Source organism: Ictidomys tridecemlineatus, chromosome 12, assembly GCF_052094955.1.
Source record: "Ictidomys tridecemlineatus isolate mIctTri1 chromosome 12, mIctTri1.hap1, whole genome shotgun sequence".
In the NCBI taxonomy this organism is placed as follows: Eukaryota; Metazoa; Chordata; class Mammalia; order Rodentia; family Sciuridae; genus Ictidomys; species Ictidomys tridecemlineatus.
Window position 1 is genome coordinate 116,604,903 of NC_135488.1, and position 13,032 is coordinate 116,617,934.

Consider the following 13,032-nt stretch of genomic DNA (forward strand, 5'->3'; position numbering starts at 1 on the left):
TGTTACCCTGAAGGAACTCTGGTCCTCGCAGGAAGGGGGAGACACTTACCCAAGGTCAGACAGCTGGGTCACAGCGTCATGCAGCACCAGTGCACTCAGGTGTGTTCATAGTTGCTTCAATTTAATTTCTCCAACTAATTAAGAAAAGGTACTCCTGTGGACCTGCAAGGCCAGGACAGCGAAGGAGCCTGGCTCTGAAAGCACCTCAAATGACATAGTTCTTGGATCTCGAAGGTAGAAAGGAACCCAGAGGAAACAGGGATAGTCTGAAAAGATTCTCCTCTCTCACAGTCTCTAGGCAGACTCTGAGATCCCACTCCCCAGGAAATCAGGGGGTCTGATGGCCTGGCAAGTTCTGAGGTGCAATATCCCCAAGAGGTTTCAGATATTCAGGTTCCCCAAGGAGCAAGCACTCCCAGCCTGCTGCAAGAGCAGAGGGAGAGAAAGGACCTGAGTCCTGGTGCCAGGCTAGACCCACTGCAGCCCACACCACGTGACCAGCACTACCTGCCCACTCTCCAGCCCTACTTCCTCCTGGCCACAGTGGGGGCTGTCTGCAAAGTCCCACCTACTTCTGTGACTCCCAGTGGTAGAGACAGGCATCCTCCCAGCAGGGAGGAGAAAGTTGAAAAAAGAAGGCAGCTAAGCCAAATAGGAACCACAGTGGGAAAAACAGTTTCTCTGGGCAGCGTGGCTCACAGCTTCTGGCCTTGATCTGCCAGGCTGGCTGGACATGGCCTGCAAAACTCCACAGCTTCCAGTTAAGAGTGTGTGAAGGCCTTTCAAAGCCCCAAGCTACACTAAGTCCCCAAGAGAAGTTCTGTGGTCTAGGAATAGTCTGGAAACAGGGATTAGAAGCAAGCAAACCAGGGGCACCAGAATATGCTTATAAAATACATTTGTCAGGACTCTTGGGTTTCCAAAACCCCCAAGCACTGCAGCATTCATACCCTTGATTAGTTCCCCCTGCAGGGAGGGGTACCAACACCAGAACTAGGGCATCTTTAAAAGCACATACTGCAGAAACTCAAATTGTGCTGATTCTGGAAATTTTCCATTCCATTCAAACTGGACTGTGTATACCCATTTTCTCAAGTGGTCCTCACTCCACGTGGACTCTAGCAAGTACTGTAGGTAGAAGGTCACAACCTTCAAGAGTCTGTCTCTCAGATCCACAATGGTCACTGTGCGCCAGGTCAGCTGAGCCCCCACCCCACTGTAGTAACCACTCTGCAGAAGGGCTCAGACTGCCCACTTTCCTCCAAAACCATCAACGGCTCCCAACACCACAGAGTGAAGCCCAAAGCCCTGGAATTCAAAAACTTCAGGATTTGTCCCCAGTTGACCTCTCCAGCCTTATTTCTTTTACACTCTTTAAAGACTAATAAAAATAAAGCCGCAGAAGGCACTAGAAAAGTGCACAGACCTGGTCCCAAATCACACACTGGAGGAGAGGACCCAATAAGCAAGTCTCTGGCCCCCCCTTTGGAGTCACTGGGAAAGGTCAGGCGCACCCATTCATTTGTAAGGCATTTCCCTCCCAAGGGGCCCTTCCTACCACCTTCACCTTGCCCACCTCCAACCCAAGGGTCCTCCCTCACATGGCCCTGACCCTGTTCTCCTTTGCCCTCCCTCCTGAAGACTCCCACAGCCCCCAGGGTGTCCAGACCCCTGCCCTTTGCCTGGCAAGTTACTAACACACTTCATCTGCTGACTCCTCTCACCCTGTCCCATTCTCTGGGGCCAGTGCTCCTTCCATTTCCCAGGCTTCACTCCAGGAAAAAAACTGTTCAATGAAAGATGTCAGGTCCCCTTCCAGTGTGGGGTCTAGTCCTGCTCCCCACCACAGGGGCAGGAGGGATTCCTCCTTGATGCTTCCTTGGGGTTTTATCTAACTCTCTGTTGACCCTGCACAACGCAGGCTGGGGACAGCATTTCAGGGAGCACCACCCCCATCTGGAAAAAAAACGGACAGAACAAACTTTTGGAGATGACATCCTAAGACACGCCTGTGAAGACCACTGGGGCAAAATAAGTCATTCTTCCTCTAGGAGCAATAAGCCTCCTGCTTGCACAAGCCACCAAATCCGATGGTGTGGGTGGCCAGGGAGTGACTGTGGAGGGCAGAGTGGGACAGACCTGCAGGGAACTTCTCCGAACAGCGGGTCGTCCCTGCCACCGGGGAAGGCGGTATGGGGTTGGGCAGGGAGGGCTGGTGGCCTTGGCACCGGGAAAGGCAGGTAGGAGTAGGCGGGGGTGCGGAGAGTCGCGACACCGAGCCCTGGTGTGCACCTCGGGGGACGCCCTGGGCCGGACCTGCCCTTCGGCGCCATGGGCCCCTCCGGGAGCTCTCGCTCTGTCCAGGACGCGGTGACGGGCGGAGCCAGCCCCGAGCCCGCGGGACCTGGCCCGGAGCGCAGGGACGCTGCACTGCAGACCCCCACCCCGCCGAGCCGGGGGCGGCGCCCGGGGCGCGAGGTTTCGAAAGTGGCCACCGCGTCGGGGGCGCAGGCGCCATCCCGATAGGGCTACAGAGGGCAGGGCGGGTGTCCTCGGCCCGAAACTGGCCGGTCCCCAGCCCAGGCCGCCGCTGCTCTCCCCTGCCCCGCAGCGACCCGAGCGCCCAGCAGGATCCGCTGGGCAGTTGCGGCCGCGACCCTGAGGCTGGCTCCCCAGCGCCGTGTCCCGCCTTCCCCGCGCCGCGGCGGGCTCCAGTGATGCCGACACAAAGGGACGCGCGCGTCACCCACCTGGTCCCGCGCGGCCCGGGCTCCCACTCCACCGTGGCGTGCGGCTCCGACGGCTCCGCCCGAAACCGGCTGCGGGGTGCCGATGCCCACGGTGCGCGCCTCCGCACCGCGCCGCCCGCCGTCCCGCTCGGCAGCCGCCCTTTATTCCCTCCCGCCCTCCGCCCTGAGCGCAGCCCGCGCGGGGAGCGGCGGCCGGCGGGGGCGCGAGCGCGCACACAGCGAGGGCACGCGGAGACCGGCCCAGCCCCACCGCCAGCGCCCCCTGCCGTCCCGCTGCGCCCGCCGCCTCAATGCCCGGCGGCACCCCCAGGCCCTGTGAGAGCGCCCAGGTCCCCCCAGGGCTGGTGGCCCCCTGGTTCCTGCTCAGGGGGAACCAATATCAGCAAAAAGGGAGGAAATGGGTGACCCACCCTACCGCTCTTATGGAGGTGCTAGAGAGAGCCTCTAGCTGAGCGGCCAGGGCTCTGGAGGCGAATACTGCTGTCCACGGGCCAGACAGATGAGAGCAAGGGCCTGCCTTAGCAGAGCCTCACCTGGGTGGTCTGTCGTGGCAACAAGAATCGTTTTTTCACCCTACTACCTGGTCGTGTTCGGGAACGGAGAAGAGAGGGCAACCTGATGGCCAGCCAGGCTGTGACTCTCTGGGATGCAGACAGAATAGATTGTTTCTCAAGATTTCTGGGTCTTTAGGGTCTAAGATCTATCACTGAACGTGGAATTCCTAAATAGTCTTCCTACCCCTCCCTCTCAAAGCTAAATGACTTCAGACATGCATGTAAGAAGGCGCATGAAACACAGGACACGCAGACTCTTCTTCAGGAGTCTATGCAGCATCGTCCTTCCTTGATGCCTCCACCCTGCCTGGTCTGAATTCAGGCTCCACCACCACTAGCCAGGTGGCCTGAAGCAGGTTACTCAACTGCTTTGTGATTCCATTTTCTTATCTGCAAAGTGCAGGTGGCAATATTATGCATGTCCTAGAGTTCCTGGGAGGGATCAAATAAATCAAATAACATTCCTGGCAAAGGAGACTCCACAGTCCTTAATTACTGTTCATCTCATTTCTCCCAAGATTTAAAATAGAAGGTTTTTAACCGTCTTGAAACTCTGCATAATTTGTCTTTCTCTGCTACATTCACATCTTTTTCCCCACCCCACCCCCAAATCAGTCTCATCTGCATTGAGGATTTTCTGTTAAATAAGAACAAGCACTTGCCTTCTCATGTCTCTGTTCCAGTCAAATTCTTTGTAGAAATGTCATTATTTAAGAAAAGTGCACAATGTGAAGAATCCTAACAACGGCACTTTGTTACTCCAGCCTCTCTCCAGAAGATGAAAAGTTTTTGGCTGATAGTCTGAGTTTGTGCGGAATATATTCACACCTCCCATAGCCTGGCGGGGTCCTGGGGAGTCCTGGAATAAGGGCTACTTATAAATGAATGATTAGCGCACACGGGTGCATGCTAGTGCATAAAGAATGGAAGGTGCACAGGGCACTTACAGATCAAGCAGTCTCTGTTGAAATGCAGGTAGAGGTATAGAAGTCAAGTTGCACACAGAGGTATAGAAGTCAAGTTGGGGGGAACTGCTGAGGGCCATATGGGGCTGGGTGCAAAACCAAACCCTCACCCAACTGTGCAGCTAAGACCAAGTGCTCATGGGTGGCGTGTGGCTTCACCACCTGTTCCATGTGCCTCTGCTAATGCCATTGCTGTTGGAGAGATTTGAAGGAAGCACATTGGCAGTGAGAACACAATTGGCAGCAGGCTGCAGAATGCACCTCTGGTACGAGTTTGTCTAGAAGTCTTCCAAGTTCACCATCACCTGCCCTGTGCCTGGGTCTCTGAACACAGGTGTTAGTTTATTTCTATGTTGATTATGGCATCTACCACCCTTTGTGTTTGGGGTATTTATGTTCTGAATCTTAGATCTTTAGAGTCTTAGCCAGGCATGGTGGTAAATACCTATAATCTCAGCAACTGGGGTAAGCAGAAGTATTACATTTCAAGGGCGGCCTCAGGAAGTTATGGAGACTCTGTCTCATAATATTAAAAAAAATTAAAAAGAGTTGTGGATGTGGCTCAGTGTTTAAGTGCCCCTGGGTTCAATCTCCAGTGCAGAGAGAGAGAAAGAGAGAGTCTATAAGATAGTGATACAGTCATTTTATCCCTGGATTCTCCTACAGAGCTTTGAGCATAGTAAGTGCTCAATGAACAGTGAGTAAAACTGGGTTTTGTTTGTTTGGGTTTTTTTTGGTTTTTTTTTTTTTTTTTTTTTTTTGATGCCTCTGCAAAACTGTTCCAGTTTTTGTTAGCAACATGGCTCTAAGATCATCCCCACCACTCATGGCTGGTCTTCCACCCCTGCCCATGTCATGACTGACCCATCTCCCCAAGGGCGGTCATGTCTACCAGGTTTTAAAAGATGCCTATAGCAGTTTAGATCACCAGTGCCCCCCAAGGCTCCTGTGCTGCAGGCCTGATGCCCAGCTGATGGTATATTGGGAAGAGGGTGCTGGTTGGAAGTAGTAGGTCACTAGGCATGTGCCCTGGAAGGGAATACTGGGATCCAGGCTCTTCTCTCTCCTTCCCTGCTTCCTGACCAGCTTGAGATGAGCAGCTGTCCTCCACCATGCACCTTTACCATGGCACACTGCCTTGCTACAGACCCTAAAGCCTGGGCCATGCAATCACAGGTGGCTCTCTGAAGTCAGGAATCACAATGAACCCTTCCTCCTTGTTTCTCTCAGGTGTTTTGTGATGGCAACAGAAAGCAGACACAATGCCCATTGTTAAGGGTCTGTGGCTGTCACAGCATGGCTCTGTCATCACAGACTGAACAAGTCTTGGTAGTGACCTCCTGTGGGCCTACTCTGTGCTTGAGGAAAACAACCCAGAGATAAATGGTCCACAGGGTGAAAAAAATGGGAATCCATTTTGAAAATTTTTTTCTAGACACAAAATTGAGAGAAACTCAAGGAGCACATTCACAGCTTAAATTTTAAAAGTAAAAATAGACAATGGAATTGTGTAAATTTGTAATCACATTCTATAAGTAGAGAAAATTTACAGTACTTTTGATTTCTTTGAATTTTTAACTTAAATCCAATTTTCTGTTTCTAGAGAGTGGCCAGAAATAAATGTTAGAGCCCATGCCGACTCCCTCTCCTTAGAGACACACGGGAACCTGGGGAGGGAGGTTCGTGGAGCTGGGAATGGGAAATGGATACGCACGCTCGTCCTCCGCCCACCTGTGGCTCTGGTCTGCTCAGAAGCAGGTCACAGCTCCAGGTGAGTGGCACAGCCTCTCGGAGGCTTCTGGGGAAATTCCCCAATCCTCATCACCCGCCGCCTGCCACTCCAAGGTGCTTCTTTTTCTCAACTTTGACATTACTTCCAAAGAATCCCCTCCATGGGTGTCCACCTAGTATGACAAGTGTGGAGGCACTGTCTTCAAGTGGCATCAAGAACACTTGAAGGAGAAAGTACAGGTGGAGAAGTGCCTTTATTCCTTCTGCTGTTCATTGACCACACAGGGATAGACTGAAATGACCCCCTAAAAAAGTTAGCTTTGATTTCTAAGCCCTGGTGACTCAGAAAACAAACGCTTTTGAGAACAGGGTTGTTGCAGATGAGGTGATACCAGAGTATGGACTGCCCTAAGCCAGTAGGACAGGGGTCCTCATAAAAGGAGGAAATGAGAACACGGACACACCCACGGGGTAAACAAGAAGGAAAGAGGAACTCGGCCCGGGGTGAGGCTCCACAAGTCAGGACGCGCCCGGGAAGACCAGCGGACCGCCAGAAGCAGGTGGTCCCTGGTGGGCTCAGGAGGAGTCCACCTGCTGAACTTGAGCTCCGACTTCCAGGCCCTGTGAGGGTTCACTGGGTGTCAGCCTGACTGGGCATGGGGTGCCCAGAGAGCTGGTAAAGCATTCTTCGTGGGTGCTCTCAGAGTGTTCCTGGAAGAGTAGCGTTTGAACCCATGGACGGAGCAGGAAGCCTGCCTTCCCCAGTGTGCACCACCCAATTCTTTGAGGGCCCCTAAGGGCAGCTGTGCGCTTGCTTGAGCCTGGACATTCATCTCCCCTGCCCTCTGACCCCAGGGTGCCTTGTTCTTGGGCCTTCAGACTCCAGTTCCTACCCAGCGGGTCCTGCGCCATCCACCCCCCATCCCGTCCTAGGTGCTGGGGCTTTGGCCTCAGACTGAACTCCACCACCAGCTTCCTAATGCTCCCTTCTTTAAGACGGCAGGTCAGGGACCCCTTGACCTCCAGCGTCACGGGAGCTGAGATGTACGGTGGACAGGGAGGTGGAGACCCCTGTGTCGACTCTATCTCTGGAGAATCCTGGCTGACTTACTCATAGCTCTCCAAAACTCTGAGACAATACATTTTTGTTGTTTAAGCCACTCACTGGTCTAGCCAACTGAGGGCACCTAGGAGGTGACCACGTGTGACCACAGCATAGAGAATGAGGTTCTTGTTGAGAACAGAATGCCATTCAAAGGCGGTAAAGTCAGCGTTATCGATGGAAAGGTTGATTTGTCAGTAAAAACGAAGCCCCTTCTCCCTGGGGTTCTCCCAGGGAGTGCAGACGTGGTCTTCCGAGCTCACCCCCGTGCTCACCTCCAGCAGATCAAGTTCAAAGGACACAGATGAGCCTTGCCTGCCGAGGACATAAATGCCATAGATTCTGGTAGACACTTGGAACCAAAAACGGGCGGAGACAAGCTTCCCTGCTCTTGGCATTTCTCACGTGGAGCCCGAGGCCTTCCGAGTTCTGCTTCCAGCCGGTGGCTCTTGGCTGATTCATCGATCTTTTCACTTTTTATTACACTGCTTTTCTGTAGCAATCAATAGAATGTGGCCCTTGTGGCTTGACAGTGTTTCTGAAGGCTTTCTCAGTTCTGAAGGATAATTAAATGACATTCAACAGTAGGTGGACTCGGCCTTGGCAGGTTGTCAATGCTCCCTAAATACCCGTGCGCCTCTCCAGATTCCAACCATGTGACTCCTGTTGTTCCCTGGACTGTGGATGGAGTTCACCTCTGGCTAAGGTAGTGAGTAGACCTTTGAGACCCTCTGACTTGTTGACCCCATCACAATGGCCTAGGAATCTGTACTGAGGTGGTAGCCCCACCAAATGAAATTGGCCTGGGTCTTTGAGCTGCCCGTAGTAGGACATTCCCCAAGACAACTTAAAACCTCCATGTGACAAGCTATGGCAATTTGAGGGCTTGATACTGCAGCACAGTCCAGCCTGGACCAGGCAACAGGTTCACTGTGGACTGGTTTTGAGCAGCAGTAATTCAGATGCACCTGTGTCTTTAGAGAGACGCACAGCGCAGCACTGGGTAAGTAGAGTAAGTCAGGCAGTCTGGGGTGTCAAAGCACATGTGAGGCAGGGGACCTGGAAGGAATCCAGGCATCAGACAGACAAAAATAAGTCACACTGAGGAACCAGGCCTGGTCCCTGACAGCTCAGGTGTCTGGAGGACCTTCCCGGGGGAGGCCGCCACCTGTGATATTCCCCTAGGGGTTCACAGAGGCACAGGGAAGACAAGACTCGGTGCTTCACCACGGCACCAGCTTTGGGTGAGCTGCACCTAGGTGCAGTGGAGGCTGCAGTACCTCCTGCCGAAGCCCCCATGCAAACAACCAGGGCACGGCCCACTCCAGGCGAGGGGTGTGGGATGCTGAAGGCTCCCTTGCTGAGGATCATTCTGCCCGAGGCAGTCGCTGTGTGAGGGTTAGATGCCTGGCTTGCCTCGCCTCGGGACAAGGCTGGGCCCTTCCAGCCCTGGAGGCAGTGTGCCCTGGTGCTCTCCAGCCTTCTGCTGCCTTCACTCTTCTGGAAGCACTATTCAGAGGGCCAGCTTCTCCTTGTGGCCAACCCTGCCGCAGGCTGTCTCCCAGGAAACCAAGCTGAGATAACGAGACAGGGAAGCGGGATCCACTCCAGTAAGATGCCAAAGGCGAACCATAAGACTTGCTCTCAGTGGCAGAACCTCGGCTTGGCAGACCATCGGGTCTTCTACTGAGACAAGCAAGGCAGGAGGGCTGGGCCTGAAGCTGCAGGATTGACACAGCCTACCAAGGCAAAGTTCTGGGCACGGGGAAGCAAGGACCCGTGAGGGGCTGTGGAGAGCCCTTCTGCACTGCGACAGGCTCCCAAGGCTGTTGGAGGTGGCTTGGCTTTGCTGCCACTCCTTTCTAAGAAATATTTTGGTGTCTGTTCTTATTTAACTTTTATTCCATTGTGATTTTAAATGTTCCTCTAATCCAATTATTCCATCTCCATAAAAGACAGACAAAACAAAAGTTTCTCTCCATGCACAGCAGCACCTGTACCACTACTGCGGGCAGCACAGCAGCAGTAACACAACGCAAACCGCGCGGCTTCCCCATCCACGTCAGCTGGGCAAATGTCTCCAATATTTCAAACTTTATTTTGGGACTGATACTCTGACATGGCCATGGCTCCTCTAAGTCATCTACTTCTCTGCCTCTCCTGTGCTGCGGACACTACTCGATCACCATCTTACTTGATGCCATGTCTGCCCTCTGCATTCAACATGAGCACAGCATTGAGAACTCAGCGTCCCCCCTCCCGCCCTCACTTTGCCCACGTGTGGGGTCCTCCTCACCCTTCACCATCTTCTCCTCCCACAGCACATACCCTGGGAACGCTGCACTCCTGCTTCCCCCATCTTCAGCACCCTGTTTACCTATTAGTCTACAGGATCACCCTCCCCACTGAACTCTGGGCCCCTGAGCCAGGAAACAGGTGCTTAGTAAAGGAGCAGGTTCAGCAAGGTGGTCATCTCGAGCTGCACGTTCTTTTTTTTTTTTTTTTTTTTAATATTTATTTTTTAGTTTTTGGCGGACACAACATCTTTGTTTGTATGTGGTGCTGAGGACCGAACCCCGGCCGCACGCATGCCAGGCGAGCGCGCTACCGCTTGAGCCACATCCCCAGCCCGAGCTGCACGTTCTTTAAGACGTTTCCCCCAGGCTTCAGGGTCCTCCTGTGGCTCACATCAACTTGAGTCAGGGCACTGAGCTGCGACACGAGGTGACACAGTTCACCCTTGTTGACCTCAGGTTCTGAGGTGCGAGGCTCACTTGGTGTCATCTCACCAGTGGCTGCAGGTCACCAGGTAGGAGCAGGTGCTCTGCCACTTACAGTAGGGCCAGGTCCCTATAGGCCCATCCCAGGCTGAGCGTAGCAGACATGGGAGAGGCATGCAGATGCATCACCCGGTGACACCACAGCTTGCCAGCACACTGAGCTGTCCACCGCGTCCCCTCAGGAACCTGGGTCTCAAGGGAGCTTCAGCTCACTGCTGTGGGTCAGCATCAGGAGAGGACTGGACCACACCCAGAGTCTGGAAAAGATGGAGGTTCACGATTCAAAGTGTGGCTTCTCTATCACTTTCAAATCACAACGAAGTAAAAACCTCTTGAGGTCCAACAGTTGCCCGTCAGGAGCACCGAGGTGCCGTGACTGCCTGCGAGGGTTCCTGAGTCCTCACTCCGTCTTTGTGCCACGCCCTCACTTTGCTGCTGATGAAGTGAAGCACTCCCTGAATCACACAGATAGAAAGGGACACTGTGCTCAAGCCACAGCCAGCAGTCCTGAAGCCCCTGTCCCCACCTTGTGCCCTCTGTGCCGCTCTGACCCTTCTCACTCACTGTCTCCCTGCCTGACTCTTGTCCTGACATTTGCGGATTTCTCAAAGGTGAAAACCCTGAGTCCTGGTCATGGGCATTTCCTGTGGTGTCCAGTCCAGGCTGGCTCGTGCCAAACTGCTTCTGAGTCGAACCTTTAAGCTCAAGGATTCAGCAGGTGTTGCCAAGAAGGCCAGCAGGTAGGAAGTAGCTCAGACTTGCCTTCCTTCCGTCTGTCCCCGTGCCTGCCCTGTACCTGGGAGGAGGTTTGGGCTGAGAATCCCCACAGAAGCTTGATGGGAGTTGATAGGGGATGTTATGGGGAATCACAAGTTCAGTTGTGATGAGGGACTTCAAGCTCCGTTGCAGTTGATGAGGGGACTAGTGAAAACACTGGAACCTCCCAGGAGCCACCAAGCCATTCTAGGCAATGTTGTCTATCCAAATACCACTGACCCTATGTGGGTGGCCCTGTGCCCGCCATTAGTGCAGGGCTGTGGGGCACCCTGGGGCACACCACACCTCAACCTGCTTAATGCTAGGGCCAAATCGTGCCCCCCACAACTGGCCTGTGAGACCTTTCCCCAGGGTGGCTGTATTGGAGTGGGGGTCCCTGGAGGTAAGGAAGGTCAAATGAAGTCCTGAGGTAGCAGCCTCTCTGACAGGCTGTGGCCGGCGTGAGTGCAGGAAGTGGAGGCCCCGGGAGAGGCTCCTGATGGCCAGGAGGAGCACACACTGGGGCATCCACTGCTCCTGGGCCTCACACCTCCAGGTGCGCAGCCTGTGGCACTGTGTGGGGGTGGCATGAGCTCATTAGCAAGGGTCAGCTCAGCGCAGCCTGCACCGAATGCCTAGGTCCAACAGGCTTCCTAGAAAACGTGACGTGGAAGACGGAGGAGGAGTCCATCCCAAGAACATACCCTAGGTGCTCTGACACCCAGCAGCAACTGACTTGGAGGATGATTGGCTCTGAAAGCTGATTAAACTCCAAGAAAGAACCAAGAGGTCGGTCAGTTCAGAGTGTTGCTAAGGGAGCTCCAGGGACAGGTTGAGCTGGCCCTGAATGAAAAAACAGCTTCTGGGCAGTTTCCCAGACCCTCCAGGAATGAGCTGCACAGAGAAGCTCTGTGTGCATACATATCTAAGGGTGTGCATAATATCTATGTGTGTGTGTGTGTGTGTGTGTGTACATACAGATACACATGTGTGAATGTGTGTGTGCTTGTCAACTTTCTGTCTCTGGGACAAAATACATGAAGTCGGTTATGTAAAAGGACAGAGGATTATTTCGGTTCATGGTTTCAGAGGTTCACCACATGGTCCCTTGGCCAGGTTGCTTTGGGGGCTCTGGCGAGCCAACACATCATGATGGAGGAAAGACACCCACCTCTGGCAGCCAGGAATCAGAGGGAGAGGAAGGGGCCACGGCCCCATATCTCCCAACCAGCAGACTTCCGTGCACAAGGCCAATCCTCCTAACAGTTCCACCACCTCCCACAGCACCCCTGGCTGGTTACCAAGGGTTCAGCATGAAGACTTTGAGGACACTCAGAACTCAAACCATGAGTTTTACATTCAGACACACATAGAAAAGTGAATTTACAGAACAAGGGTGCATCCACACTCCAACAAATATGTAAACAACTCAGAAAACAAATCCACCCTCTGCTTTCTAAATAACTGTGGCTTTTTAAAATCCTCTTATTAGTGTGAATTGTTAAGAACAGACTGTTCTCATTAAAGTATACCATGCTAATTGCCTTTAGAACCTTTATAAGAAATTATGTGGAAATAAAATGATTGCATATGAACTCAGTTCTGTTAAACAATATGCATAACTGGAAGGGACTTGAGCTAAATTAGCAGCTACCACTGGGTGATGTAATTATAAGTGACTTCTATTTTCTTCATTTTGCTTTACACTGTTTTTCAAGTACTCACCAAATGTGTAGATTTTAGAGTTATTAAAAAAAAAGGGTTAAGATCTTTCTGATCTATGAAACCCATCTGAATGGCATCTTACCTACGCTAAGCACTATGAGGGTTTCTGTGTCATTAGTCATGACCTGATGGGAGACATATTCATGAGCACTTGATTTGGCACTGTGTCCTGAAATGTGGCTGTCAAGGGCCTCACCACCATGATGAAAGACACCTATTTCCCCCAGAGTCTCCTTGCCTGTCCTTGAGACCCTGGATCTGACCTGGACCACTGGGGAGGTTGGCAGGTGTTAAAGTGGGGACAGCAGAGGGCGGTGCTGCCCCTGAAGATGGGAGCGTTTACGACTGGAGTTCACATGCAGGGCTAGTTGGAGAATGGTGCAGGTCTCAGGAGGACCACATGCAAGTCGAGAGGGGCCAGGTGGACACCAGGGCCAATAGGCAGAGCCCCAGGATGGAAGGAGGAGGCATAATCAACTCATGGGCTGGTGGCGTAGAGGCAAGACCAGCAGAATTTTTCAAAGGCGCCATGGTCTGAGTGGACAGCTAAAAGTCAGGGTGCTGGGGACAAGCTCTGCATCGCCTCAGAATGCTGGTGATACCAGGCACTGTCCCTCTGTGCTGGATCCGTCCCAAGGTTCAGGACTCTGCCTGGCTCCCTCTCCTCAG

The 13,032-nt window shown here is 53.0% G+C and overlaps 1 protein-coding gene across 5 annotated transcripts in view; it reads right to left on the bottom strand.

Annotated features, from left to right (window-relative positions):
- Positions 1–2,934, bottom strand: part of Rnf144a (ring finger protein 144A) — a 96,097-nt gene extending 93,163 nt beyond the window's left edge. For 2 of the 5 annotated variants that reach the window (XR_013429300.1, XM_078029720.1), the window contains exon 1: positions 2,751–2,931. The gene's annotated coding sequence lies outside the window, so the exon portion shown is untranslated. Of the gene's footprint in view, positions 1–49; positions 2,693–2,750 lie in introns of those variants that run through there. The other 3 variants (XM_078029723.1, XM_078029722.1, XM_078029721.1) reach the window with 3 other exon arrangements.
- Between the last annotated feature and the right edge of the window lie 10,098 nt (positions 2,935–13,032).